General features: G+C 42.2%; 1 protein-coding gene across 22 annotated transcripts in view; it reads right to left on the bottom strand.

Annotated features, from left to right (window-relative positions):
* Positions 1-12,690, bottom strand: part of MIPOL1 (mirror-image polydactyly 1) — a 403,522-nt gene extending 390,832 nt beyond the window's left edge. For 15 of the 22 annotated variants that reach the window (XM_045396307.3, XM_045396304.3, XM_045396308.3 and 12 more), the window contains exon 1: positions 12,560-12,690. The gene's annotated coding sequence lies outside the window, so the exon portion shown is untranslated. Of the gene's footprint in view, positions 1-12,385 lie in introns of all 22 variants that reach the window. The other 7 variants (XM_073998508.1, XM_065548737.2, XM_073998511.1 and 4 more) reach the window with 1 other exon arrangement.
* Positions 12,691-13,082: the final 392 nt, after the last annotated feature.

The raw sequence follows: 13,082 nt of genomic DNA, 5'->3' as shown, positions 1-13,082 counted from the left end.
GACTAGTCTGGGCATAGGGGAACCTCATGTCTACCAAAAAAAAAAAATTAAAAATTAGGTGTGGTGGCACACTTGTAGTCCCAGCTACTTGGGAGGCTGAGGTGGGAGGATTGCTTGAGCCCAGGAGGTCAAGGCTGCAGTGAGCTATGTTTGCACCACTGTACTCCAGCCTGGGCAACAGAGTGAAACTCTGTCTCAAATAAGCCAAAAACCAAAACCATGTGTATACATTATCTAATTTCTTTTCTTTTTTTTTTTTTTTTTTTTTTTGAGATGGAGTCTTGCTCTGTCACCCAGGATGGAGTGTAGTGACATGATCTTGGCTCACTGCAACCTTTGCCTCCAGGGTTCAAGCGATTCTCCTGCTGCAGTCTACTGAGTAGCTGGGATTACAGGCAAGTGCTACCATGCCCACGTAATTTTTGTATTTTTTAGTAGAGATGGGGTTTCGCATATGTTGGCCAGGCTGGTCTCAAACTCCTGACCTCAGGTGATCCGCCTGCCTCAGCCTACCAAAGTGCTGGGATTACAGGGGTGAGCCACCATGCCCAGTCTTATATTATATAATGTCTAAAATAACAAAAGGTTAAGAAAAAAGGCAATAATAAAAAATATAAAGGGATGAAATGACCCAAATGCTAAATGCTCCAACTGGAAGACAGAGATGTCCCACTGGATTTTTAAAAATCCAGATCTATGCACAGATTAATCAAAAGAGAGCTGACATAGCTATATCAAAATAGAAAGAAGTCACAAATAGGAAAAGACACTGGAAACATGACAACTAAATATAACATCAGCTCTGGATTTGTTCCTAGAATAGGAAAAGAACATTAATAGAAAATCTAGTGACATGTCAATAAAGTTTACAGTCTAATGAATAGTATTAATTAAATTATATTTTGTAATTTTATTCAACTTATTCAAATTTATGCAATATTTAATGAATTACCCAGTGAAACCACAATATTAGTGTTCTGGTTTTGATCACTGTACCAAGATTTTGCATAATGATAATGTCAGAAGTACAGTGACAAGGCCGGGTGCAGTGGCTCACGCCTGTGATCCCACCACTTTGGGAGGCTGAGGCAGGCAGATCACTTGACAACAGGAGTTTGAGACCAGCCTGCCAACATGGTGAATCCCCATCTCTACTAATACAAAAATTAGCTGGGCATGGTGGAATGCACCTGTAATCCCAGCTACGCAGGAGGCTGAGGCAGGAGAATCACTTGAACCCAGGGGGCAGAGGTTGCAGTAAGCCGAGATTGTGCCACTGCACTGTAGCCTGGGCAACATGGTGAGACCCCGTCTCAAAAAATGAAAAAATCTAAATATTTTGATGGTGGCTACATGGGTGTTCACTTTTTATTCATTCACTAAACTGTCCATGTATGTTTTATGTACTTTTCATGTATTACTTGCTGCTATGTTCTCTAAAAGTTAATTGATCTATACTATCTACATTAATTGATCTATGTTTTCTAAAAGTTAATTTCTCTATATTATTTATTTATATTTTCATTTATTTATATTTTCTGCTTTTCGAAACTTGTTACTCAGCAGTAAAATCCTCAAAACTATGATGATAGGAAATTGGTATGCTTTAATAGACAATAAAATAATATACAGCATTAAGGATTCCAGTAATACGATTCTTCTTGTACTCAAGCAGCTTCCAAAACTTATAAAACCATGCATATTAAAAGTCATTCTCCAAGTAATATTTATACATAATCAAACCATCCTAACACGGAACTGCACATTCATAACAAGAATAGATTACCTGACTATACGCATCCAAAACAGTATAAAATCTAAATTAAAAATGCTTTCAATGCAGCCAATATCTGAGTCAGAGATGCTTATGCCAACAGCCTAAAGCAGATCTAGGGTAAATACGTCTTATTGGTCATCTACTATAAAAAAAACACCAAATCAACCCTTCAAAGTAATAATTTATTTACATTGCCAGCTTAGAAATAAAACAAACACCTAGCAATTAAATTATAACTAAAAACAAGTATGGGATTTATAATTAAAACTGTTAATATTTGGTTTTTCAAGATATAAAAAATAGCATGCCCTCAGCCTGGCATGGTGGCTCACACCTGTAATCCCAGCACTTTGGGAGGCTGAGGTGGGAAAACCATCTGAGGTCAGGAGTTCAAGACCAGCCTGGCCAATGTGGCAAAACCCCATCTCTACTAAAAATACAAAAATTATCCGGGCATGATGGCACGTGCCTGTAATCCCAGCTACTCAGGAGGCTGAAGCATGAGAATCACATGAACCTGGGAGGCTTGCAGTAAGCCAAGCTCGTGCCACTGCACTCCAGCCTGAGCAAGAGAGAGAGACTCCATCTCAAAAAATAATAATATCATGTCCTCAAATAAGTTTAAACTGATAAAAACAGATTAAAGTTTTTCTGGCATTAATGAGTAGTGTAGTTGTCTATTGCTACCTATATTAGTCTGTTTTCATGCTGCTGATAAAAATATAACTGAGACTAGGCAATTTACAAAAGAAGGAGGTTTAACAGACTCACAGTTCCACGTGGATTGAGAGGCCTCACAATCATCATGGAAGGTAAAAGGCATATTTCACATGGCTGTGGCAGGAGAGAATGAAAGCCAAGTGAAAGGGGTTTCCCCTTATAAAACCATCAGAGCCGGGCGCGGTGGCTCAAGCCTGTAATCCCAGCACCTTGGGAGGCCGAGACGGGCAGATCACAAGGTCAGGAGATCGAGACCATCCTGGCTAACACGGTGAAACCCCGTCTCTACTAAAAAATACAAAAAACTAGCCGGGTGAGGTGGCGGGCGCCTGTAGTTCCAGCTACTCGGGAGGCTGAGGCAGGAGAATGGCGTAAACCCAGGAGGCGGAGCTTGCAGTGAGCTGAGAGCCGGCCACTGTACTTCAGCCTGGGTGGCAGAGCGAGACTCCGTCTCAAAAAAAAAAAAAAAATATATATATATATATATATAAACCATCAGAACTCACCTGGACTTATTCACTACCAGGAGAACAGTATGGGGGAAACTGCCCCATGATTCAACCATCTCCCACTGGGTCCCTTCCACAACATGAGGGAATTATGGGAGCTACAATTCAAGATGAGATTTGAGTGGGAACACAGCCAAACCATATCATTCCACCCCTGGTTCCTTCCAAATCTCATGTCCTAACATTTCAAAACCAAGCATGCCTTCCCAACAATCCCCCAAAGTCTTAATTCATTTCAGCATTAACTCAAAAGTCCACAGCCCTAAGTCTTATCCAAGACAAGGCAAGTCTCTTCCACCTATGAGCCTGCAAAATCAAAAGCAAGTTAGTTCCTAGATACAATGGGGGTACAGGCATTGGGTAAACACAGCCATTCCAAATGGGAGAAACTGGCCAAAATGAAGGGGCTATAGGCCCCATGCAACTCCAAACTCCAGCAGGGCAGTCAAATCTTAAAGCTCCAAAATTATCTCCTTTGACTCCATGTCTCACATCCAGGTCACACTGATGCAAGAGGTGGGTTCCCAAATCTTGGGCAGCTCTGCCCCTGTGGCTTAGCAGGGTACAGCCTCCCTCCCCAGCTGCTTTCATGTGTCAGTGTTGAGTGGCTGAGGCTTTTCCAGGCACACACTGCAAGCTGTCAGTGGATCTACCATTCTGGGGTCTGGAGGATGGTGGTCCTCTTCTCACAGCTCCACTCGGCAGTGCCCCAGTAGGGACTTTGTGTGGGGGATCCAATCCCACATTTCCCTTATGCACTGCCCTACCAGAAGTTCTCCATGAAGGCCCCATCCCTGCAGCAAACTTCTGCCTGGACATCCAGGGGTTTCCAAACATCCTCTGAAATCTAGGCGAAGATTCCCAAACCCCAATTCTTGACTTCGGTGCACTCACAAGCTCAACATCACATGGAAGTTTCCAAGGTTTGGGGCCTGTGCACTCTGAAGCCATAGCCTGAGCTCTACATTGGCCCCTTTCAGCCAAGGCTGGAGTGTCTGGGACACAGGATACCAAGTCCCTAGGCTGCACATAGCATGGGGACCCTGGGCTTGGTCCATGAAACCATTTTTTCCTCCTAGGCCTCTGGGCCTATGATGGGAGGGGCTGCTGTGAAGACCTCTAACATACCCTGGGGACACTTTCCCCATTGTCTTGGGGATGAACATTTGGCTCCTTATTACTTAGGCTAATTTCTGTAGCTGGCTTGAATTTCTCCTCAGTAAATGGGTTTTTCTTTTCAATTGCAAGGTCAAGCTGCAAATTTTCTCAACTTTAATGCTCTGCTTCCCTTATAAAACTGAATGTGCTTCAGGCACATGTATGTTTATTATGGCACTATTCACAATAGCAAAGACTTGGAACCAACCCAAATGTCCATCAATGATAGACTGGATTAAGAAAATGTGGCACATTTACACCATGGAATACTATGCAGCCATAAAAAAAGGGTGAGTTCATGTCCTTTGCAAGGACTTGGGATGAAGCTGGAAACCATCATTCTCAGCAAACTATTACAAGGACAAAATCCAAACACCGCAAGTTCTCACTCATAGGTGGGAATTGAACAATGAGATCACTTGGACACAGGGCAGGGAACATCACACACCAGGGCCTGTTGGGGGGTGGGGAGCTGAGGGAGGGATAGCATTAGGAGAAATACCTAATGTAAATGATGAGTTGATGGATGCAGCAAACCAACATGGCACATGTACACCTATGTATCAAACCTGCACTTTGTGCACATGTACCCTAGAACTTAAAGTATAATAAAAAATATAAAAATAAAAAACTGAATGTGTTTAAGAGAAGCCATGTCACCTCTTGAAAGCTTTGTTGCTTAAAAATTTCTTCCACTGGCTGGGTGTGGTGGCTTATGCCTGTAATCCCTGCACTTTGGGAGGCCGAGGCAGGTGGATCACCTGAGGTCAGGAGTTTGAGACCAGCCTGGCCAACATGATGAAACCCCGTCTCTACTAAAAATACAAAAAATTAGCTGGGCGTGGTGGTGCGTGCCTGTAATCCCAGCTACTCAGGAGGCCAAGGCAGGAGAATCACTTGAATCCAGAGGCGGAGGTTGTGTCACTGCACCCCAACAGGGACAGTAAGAGCAAAACTCTATCTCAAAAAAAAAAAAAAATTCTTCCATCAGATATCCCAAATCATCTCTCTCAAGTTCAAAGTTCTACAAATCTCTGGGGCAGGAGCAAAATGCCACCAGTCTCTTTGCTTTTGCTACAGTTCTCAACAAGTTCCTCATTTCTATCTGAGACCACCTCAGCCTGGACATTATTGTCTATATCACTATCAGCATTTTAGGCAAAGCCATTCAATAAGCCTCCAGGAAGTTCCAAACTTTCCCACATTTTCCTGTCTTCTTCTGAGCCCTCCCAACTATTCCAGCCTCTGCTTGTTACCCAGTTTCAAAGTCACTTCCACATTTTCGGGTATCTTTTCAGCAGCACCCCACTCTACTGTATTAGTCCATTTACTGTGTTAGTCTGTTTACTGTGTCAGTCCGTTTTCACACTGCTAATAAACACATACTTGAGACTGGGCAATTTACAAAAGAAAGAGGTTTAATGCATTCACAGTTCCACGTGGCTTGGGAGGCCTCATAATCATCATGAAAGGTGAACGGCACGTCTCACATGGTGGCAGCAAAAGAGAATGAAAGCCAAGCAAAAGGGGTTTCCCCTTATAAAACCATCACACCTCATAGACTTACTACCATTAGAACAGTATAAGAGAAACCACCCCTGTGATTCAATTATCTCCCACTGGACCCCTCCCACAACATGAGGGAATTATGGGTGCTACAATTCAAGATGAGATTTGCATGGGGACACAGCCAAACCATATCACTACCTAACACATTAAACCCAAATTCAAGAGCTTAAAACAATACACATTTGTAATCTCACAGTTGCTAAAAATCAGAAATTGAGTGTTGCTAAGCTAAGTCCTCCAGCCCAGGGTCTCTCACAAGGCTGGAATCAAAGTGTCAGCCAGGGGTACAGTCATCTCAACGTTCAACAAGGAGAGGATCTGCTTCTAAACTCTCTCGGTGGTTGCTGGCAGGATTAATATCCCTGAGGGGGCCGGGCGCAGTGGCTCACATCTGTAATCCAAGCACTTTGAGAGGCCAAGGTGGGTGGACCATGAGGTCAGGAGATCAAGACCATCCTGCCTAACGTGGTGAAACCCCATCACTACTAAAAATATAAAAAATTAGCTGGGCATGGTGGCACGAGCCTGTAGTCCCAGCTACTCAGGAGGTTGAGGCAGGAGAATTGCTTGAACCTGGGGGCGGAGGTTGCAGTGAGCCAAGATCACACCACTGCTTTCCAGCCTGGGCAACAGAGTGAGACTCCATCTCAAATAATTAAATAAATGCCTGAGGGTTTTTAGACTGAGAAACTCAGTTCCTTACTGGCTGGAGGTCCCCTTCAGTTCCTTGACAGGTGGGCCTTTTCACAGGTCAGCTCACATGACAGCTGACTTCCTCAAGGTGAGTGAGCAACAGAGTGCCAGCAAAAAGGGGAAGTCATAAATTTTGTAATCTAATCTGATAAGTGACATCACACCATTTTCGCCATATTCTAGTAGAAGTGAGCCTCTAGGTCTAGTTCACCCTCAAGAGGAAGGAACTACATAAGAGTGAACACCAAGGTCACTTTAGAAGGCTCCCTATCACAGGTAGTATAATGGAAAAAGCAACTGTAATAAAAATCAGAAAAAAATAGGTTCTAGTAACTATGTGACTAAACTGAGAAGGTAGCCTAAATGACCCCTATGGTCTCTTGGCATTCCCAACTCTGTGTCTTTTGAAAAAGATTACCAGAGATTAGAAATACTTCATCAAAATGCCTCATTTCACAAAAGAAAGTTGAGTCACAGGAAAAGTTAACACAAACAGGTAGTAAGCCACACTTCTTTTGCTCTTATGTCCTGTGCTCTTTCCACTATAGTAAACTTTTTTGTAATTAATGCTCTAAAACAGTTCTATCTTCTCTTTATGATAGTCTCAAAATCTAATAAATTCAATAGAGAGAATAATAATACAATGCTAACAAAAACAGCTACAATTGATTCATCTTGTACATTATCTCTTTTTCTCTCATCAACCCTAAGCCATCTCTAGATGGTATGTGAAGTTGCCAGTGAAAGTGAGTCATCTGCCCATCCCCAGTCCCAGGTAGCTGGACATACTAGTAATAAGATTTGCTGGAAATAAATTATAAAAGCAACAAATAAGCAATAGACAAATACATTCACCTTGAACACACAGTCACCCTAAACAGGGTAAACAAGATTAAATGTAACCTAAATAAAGTATCTAAAAACTGCAACCAGAACAGGCAAGGTGTGTTAGCAATGAAATTCTGGAAAATTGTTCCAGAAGTCAACAATGGCAATGTAGTGCAGGCAATGTCCAGAGGAGAAGGTACTGTTGGAAGCTAGTGACTACAATTCAACCCACAAATACATCCTTATTAACATGAAAGCATCACCTAAGGTTGATGGTACAAATTAAATATTTGTGCCACATTAATTCCCTATTTGCTCCCTTATGAAGTCTGAAGCCATGGAGGGAGGGGACTCCCTTGTCTGAGAATCCCTTCCACTGGCACATGCCCTTTATTACCCATAATAATTTGCAGTGACTCCAAGTTGATTCAAGGAGTGCCATGAAAAACACTGCATATGAATACAATTGCTTTGTGTGGGACTTATAAAGCAGGAAGGTATTTACATTAGTCATTGTGTGTGTGTGCACATGTGTGTGTAATGAAATGCAGTATGTACTGGATCCAGAATTTCTATATAAGAAAAGCTTACTTAACTGCAATGAATTGATAGTGGAAGGTGAGGCCCATCTTAAATCCATCTGCATAACAATCAAGTAAGACTGGAAAAAACCAATTATACATATCAAAGAAAGGATCACACTGATGAAATTACCCTCACACCCTTCATTAGTATTAGCATATATGTTTAAATGTGCACTAAATTCACTTCTATAAATTACTTAAAAACAAAAAAGGCGCTGGTGCCGTGGCTAACGCCTGTAATCCTGGCACTTTGGGAGGTCAAGGCAGGAGGACCTGAGGCCAGGGGTTGGATACTAGCCTGGGCAACAAAGCTAGACTCTGTTTCAACAAAAACAAAAACTAAAATAGGTGTGATGTTGAGCACCTATAGTCCTATCTACTTGGGAGGTTGCAGTGGGGAAGACAGCTTGAACCCAGGGCAAGGTTACAGTGAGCTATGATTGCACCACTGTACTCCAACCTGAGTGACAGCAAGATCCTGTTTCTAAAAGCAACAACAAGAACAACAACAAAAACCGAGAAAGTGTTAGCTAAAAATGTTAACATGGATGGTGGGCTGAAGGGCATTAAAGTAAAATTTTGGGCAATACTGAGTAAAAGACAGGGGGCCAAGAGTAAAAGAAGATGAACTGGGCAGTCCAAAGGGACATTTAAGGAAGAAACGACTTCCCAGGATGGATCCTGGGAAGAGATGTCACAGTTGAGCTTCATGGCCCAAGTCAATGGCTATTACTTCCTATATCATGAGTATACTCAATCACTAGATAAAAATGTTTTAAAAAGCCATCCCAGGATGGAATAGCTCAAAGGACAATATGCACTTCAAAATATTACAATAAGTATATTATATATGTCAGGCCTCTGAGCCCAAGCTAAGCTATCATATCCCTTGTGACCAGATGGCCTAAAGCAACTGAAGATCCACAAAAGAAGTGAAAATAGCCTTAATTGATGACATTCCACCATTGTAATTTGTTTGTGCCCCACCCTAACTGATCAATGTACTTTGTAATCTCCCCCACCCTTAAGAAGGTTCTTTGTAATTCTCTCCACCCTTGAGAATGTACTTTGTGATATCCTCCCTCTGCCTGCAAAACGTTGCTCCTACCTCTACCACCTATCCCAAAACCTGTAAGAACTAATGACAATCCACCACCCTTTGCTGACTCCTTTTTCAGACTCAGTCCGCCTGCACCCAGGTGATACAAACAGCCATGTTGCTCACACAAAGCCGGTTTGGTGATCTCTTCACAGGAACATGTGAAACAATGTATTTTTTTATATTTTTTACTCAAAATACCCGGAACTGTCTGGACATTCATACTTTTCTTTCCTAGCCTTTTAAATAGTATCAAAGAAAGATTGTCTCTCCTTTCTTTTCTCACTTCTTACCTCTCTTTTGTTCTTCAGATTTACAGGGTGAGTAGAAAGTGGGAGAAGTAAAAACAATTCAGACAAGAATCAAATTGGCCTCTAATTAGTCTCAAGGTAAAACTGGTAAACCAAATAAAGTATATTTAGAGATCTGAAATTCAACACCAAACCACTATAACTCATGCTGCTTAACAATACTGGCCAGGTGCAGTGGCTTGTGCCTGTAATTCCAGCATTTAGGGAGGCCAAGGAAGTAGGATCACTTGATCTCAGGAGTTTAAGACCAGCCTGGGCAACGTGGCAAAACTCCATCTCCACAAAAAAATACAAACATTAGCCCAGGCATGGTGGTGTGTGCCTGTAATCCTAGCTACTTGGGAAGCTGAGGTAAGAGGATCACTTCAGCCCAGGAGGCAGAGGCTGCAGTAAACCAAGATCGCCCCACTGCACTCCAGCCTGGGTGACAGAGGTACACCCTATCTCAAAAATATATATATACATACACACACATAGATACATAGATAGATAGATAGATAGATAGATAGATAGATAGATAGATAGATAGAGAGATAGACAGACAGACATAGTATTATGGATATATATTTCTCTAATGTAGCCCATCTCAGTTACTGATTTCACATCCAAACAATTGGCAAAAGATTGAACAAACATTTTTCAATAGAGCAGGGGTTAGTACACTATGGCCCACAACCCAAATCCAGCCAGTGGACTGTGTTAAAAAAAAAAAAAAAAAACTAATTGGGAAACCATTAGGTTGAGACAGTTCCAGCACTTTGGGTTCCTATGTAAATAAACCAAAACCCAACTCAATGTAAACAGTAAAACTAAACTTGAGTTTAATCAATCAGAAACCACCAACCAACTTCTAACTAGAGACATTCCACTGTAACCAATCAAATATTTTCTTTGTCTATTTCCATAAACACCTTATAAAAGTTTTCCCTTCACACCCTCTTGGTGGAGTCTTGAACGACTTGTGGTCTGGTGATACCCAATTTATGAAATTGCTGAATGCTCATATAAACCCTAAAATTTTAATATGCCTAAAGTTATCTTTTAACAACTGTTTTTGTATAACCCATGAGCTAAGAATGGTTTTTACATTTTTAAATGGTTGGGAACAAAGAAAAGAGGAAAAAAACAGAAAAGAATATGTAACAGAGACTGTACAGCCTGTACAACCTAAAATACAGGTAGTCCGAGCTTCACACATTACTTGGTTAACTGAAACTCTACAAAGCGAGGGCTGCCTACACTTTTTGTCTGGTCCCTTACAGAAATAGAGGATATCCAAATGCCAGTAAACACATGAATATGTGCTCAATACCATCATTCATTAGGGAAATTATGGGAAAATCCCAATGTTATTTCACTATATTCCTATTAGAATGGCTAAAATTAAAAAGACAATGTGAAATGTTGCAAGCATTTGGAGGAACCAGAATTCTCAAGCTGCCACTAAAGTGTAAATCAACACAATATGAAAAACTTTTCAGTAGTGTATACCACAAGCACACATCTGCCTATCCTGTAACACGGTAATTTTACTAGTAGGCATATACGCAGTAAAAATGTATACATGGCCAGGCGCAGTGGCTCACACCTGTAATCCCAGCACTCTGGGAGGCTAAGGCAGGTGAATCACCTGAGGTTAGGAGTTTGAGACCAGCCTGACCAAAAAGGTGAAACCCCGTCTTTACTAAAAATACAAAACTTAGCCGGGTGTGGTGGCAGGCACCTGTAGTCCCAGCTACTCGGGAGGTTGAGACAGGAGAATTGCTTGAACCCGGGAGGTGGGGGTTGCAGTAAGCCGAGATTGCACCACTGCACTCCAGCCTGGGTGGTGGAGCGAGACTCCATCTCAAAAAAAAGAAGAAAAAAAAGAAAAAAAAAGTAAACATAATTTCATCAAAATATTTCTAAAAATCTTTATAGCAGATTGGTAATAGCCAAAAACTAGAAACACTATACATACAGCATGAGAATAACGAACTGCTACATAACTTGAATAAATCTCACAAATAAAATATTGAGCAAAAATCGGACACTAAGGACTAAATACCATATTACTCCATTTATATAAAGTAAATAATGGGTGAAATATAATGTTAGACGTCCAGATAATGATTACCTTTGGAACCATGAAGTGAGGCTTCTGGGATACATTAATACTCTTTCCTGATCTAGATACTGGATACATAGGTATGTACACTTTGTGAAAATTCACTGAGCTGTACACTTATGATTCATACACTTTTCTATAGGTCTTCATACTTTAAATATTAACGCAATAAAAATATTTCTTTAAACTCTCTGCCTTTGAAGGAAAATTGTATACATATCCCATTCATTTTGCTGATTGCCATCATACTTCCCATCAATGACATGTCTTGATTCCTATTTCTTACATTAAAAAGTCAACTTTGTTTTAATTAATTTTATTGGCATACGATTGCATGGAATGATTATGTAATTGTCATTTTAGATTAACTCCATACCAGATCACAAGGAAAAACTTTGAAACGCCAATAACTTGTGATAGTATATTCAAGTTACCTAGGAACAAAAAAACACCTCCTTGAAATGTAGTTTTTTGTTTGGCCCTTTGTTTTGACTTATTTCTCTCTACTACCATTGTGATTTAACCTGCATAAAATGCTCAAAGGAGCTTTTCCAAACGCGTGTGCTTGTGCAAAGTTGTTCCTTTCTACTATCCTTGTCTAATAATGCGGCTGTCTTGTTCCCTCCATCCATCGAGCTTAAAATGCTTCCCAAACGTTGCACTGGGCCCAGGGACATAGTGAACAAAAAAAAAAAAAAAAAAAAAAAAAAATTCCAACAGTATCTTTTTACTGCATGGTTCAGCGCGCTTAAAGAAGCCCCTCATTCTTCGCCCACACTTCCACGTGTCAGAACTGAAATATAAAACGAGTAAGTGACTCTCTCAAGGACACAGAGTCGATCAGAGTTTGGGCAAGGACTGGAACCTTCTGACTAACCGCGACTTAAGGGGAAAACAAAAACAAAAACAAAAAAAATACACCCTTGAATAAATGCTCAGCTGCTCAGGTCCAGTATTAGGAAACTGGAGACAATACCAAAATCATACCCAGAAAGAGTTGTCTGCCACCTGAGGACCCCACGACACTGACCTTCGAGGGAGCCCCGTCACTCTCGGCCACGCGGGGTCAGCATTCACTAAGTACAGACTCCGCGCGGCCCCTTCTCCTTCTCCAAGGAAAAGTCTGCGGCCGAAAACTCCAGGGCTGATCTGTGCCCACCACTATCATTCTCCGTCGCCCAAACCTTCCTGCCCTACCGTTTACCTGAGATGCGCCTAGCATAGCCCGGGGAGTCGACACCGCGCGCCCGACCAGAGTTTCTCCGGCCCAGTGCGCAGCCACCGCGTCAGCCAATCGCCACTAGCTCTGAACCTCCCGGTTCCAGACTCACGGACAAACGACCGGGAGGAGGAGAGGGGCGGGACACGGCGCGGGAGGGACGGAGGGAGCCAGCCGCTGGCGGCGCGCGAGGGCCTACGGGGCGGCGGCGCGCCTCAGGGGAAGGCGCAGGCGGCGCTCACCGGGCATGCGCGTGCCGCGCTGCCGGGCCGCGAGGCGGGGCCTCCAGGCGAAAAGGAGAGCTTGAAGAGAAGGCTCGGGAGGAATTTGGAGAGAAACCAGTCGAACTTAATCCGCTGCGGTGGCTGCCCTAACGGGCCGCTTATGGTTGTCGAATCCAAGACGACGAGCGCAAAACGCTCTTTCTCTTCTGAAAGAGCAAAACGTTGTCTGGACAAAACCTAATAGGATTACAAGAGGGAAAACGCGGAACTAAAAGCGGCGTCTT

Source organism: Macaca fascicularis, chromosome 7, assembly GCF_037993035.2.
Source record: "Macaca fascicularis isolate 582-1 chromosome 7, T2T-MFA8v1.1".
Lineage (NCBI taxonomy): Eukaryota > Metazoa > Chordata > Mammalia > Primates > Cercopithecidae > Macaca > Macaca fascicularis.
This window is presented reverse-complemented; position numbering and strand designations above follow the sequence as displayed.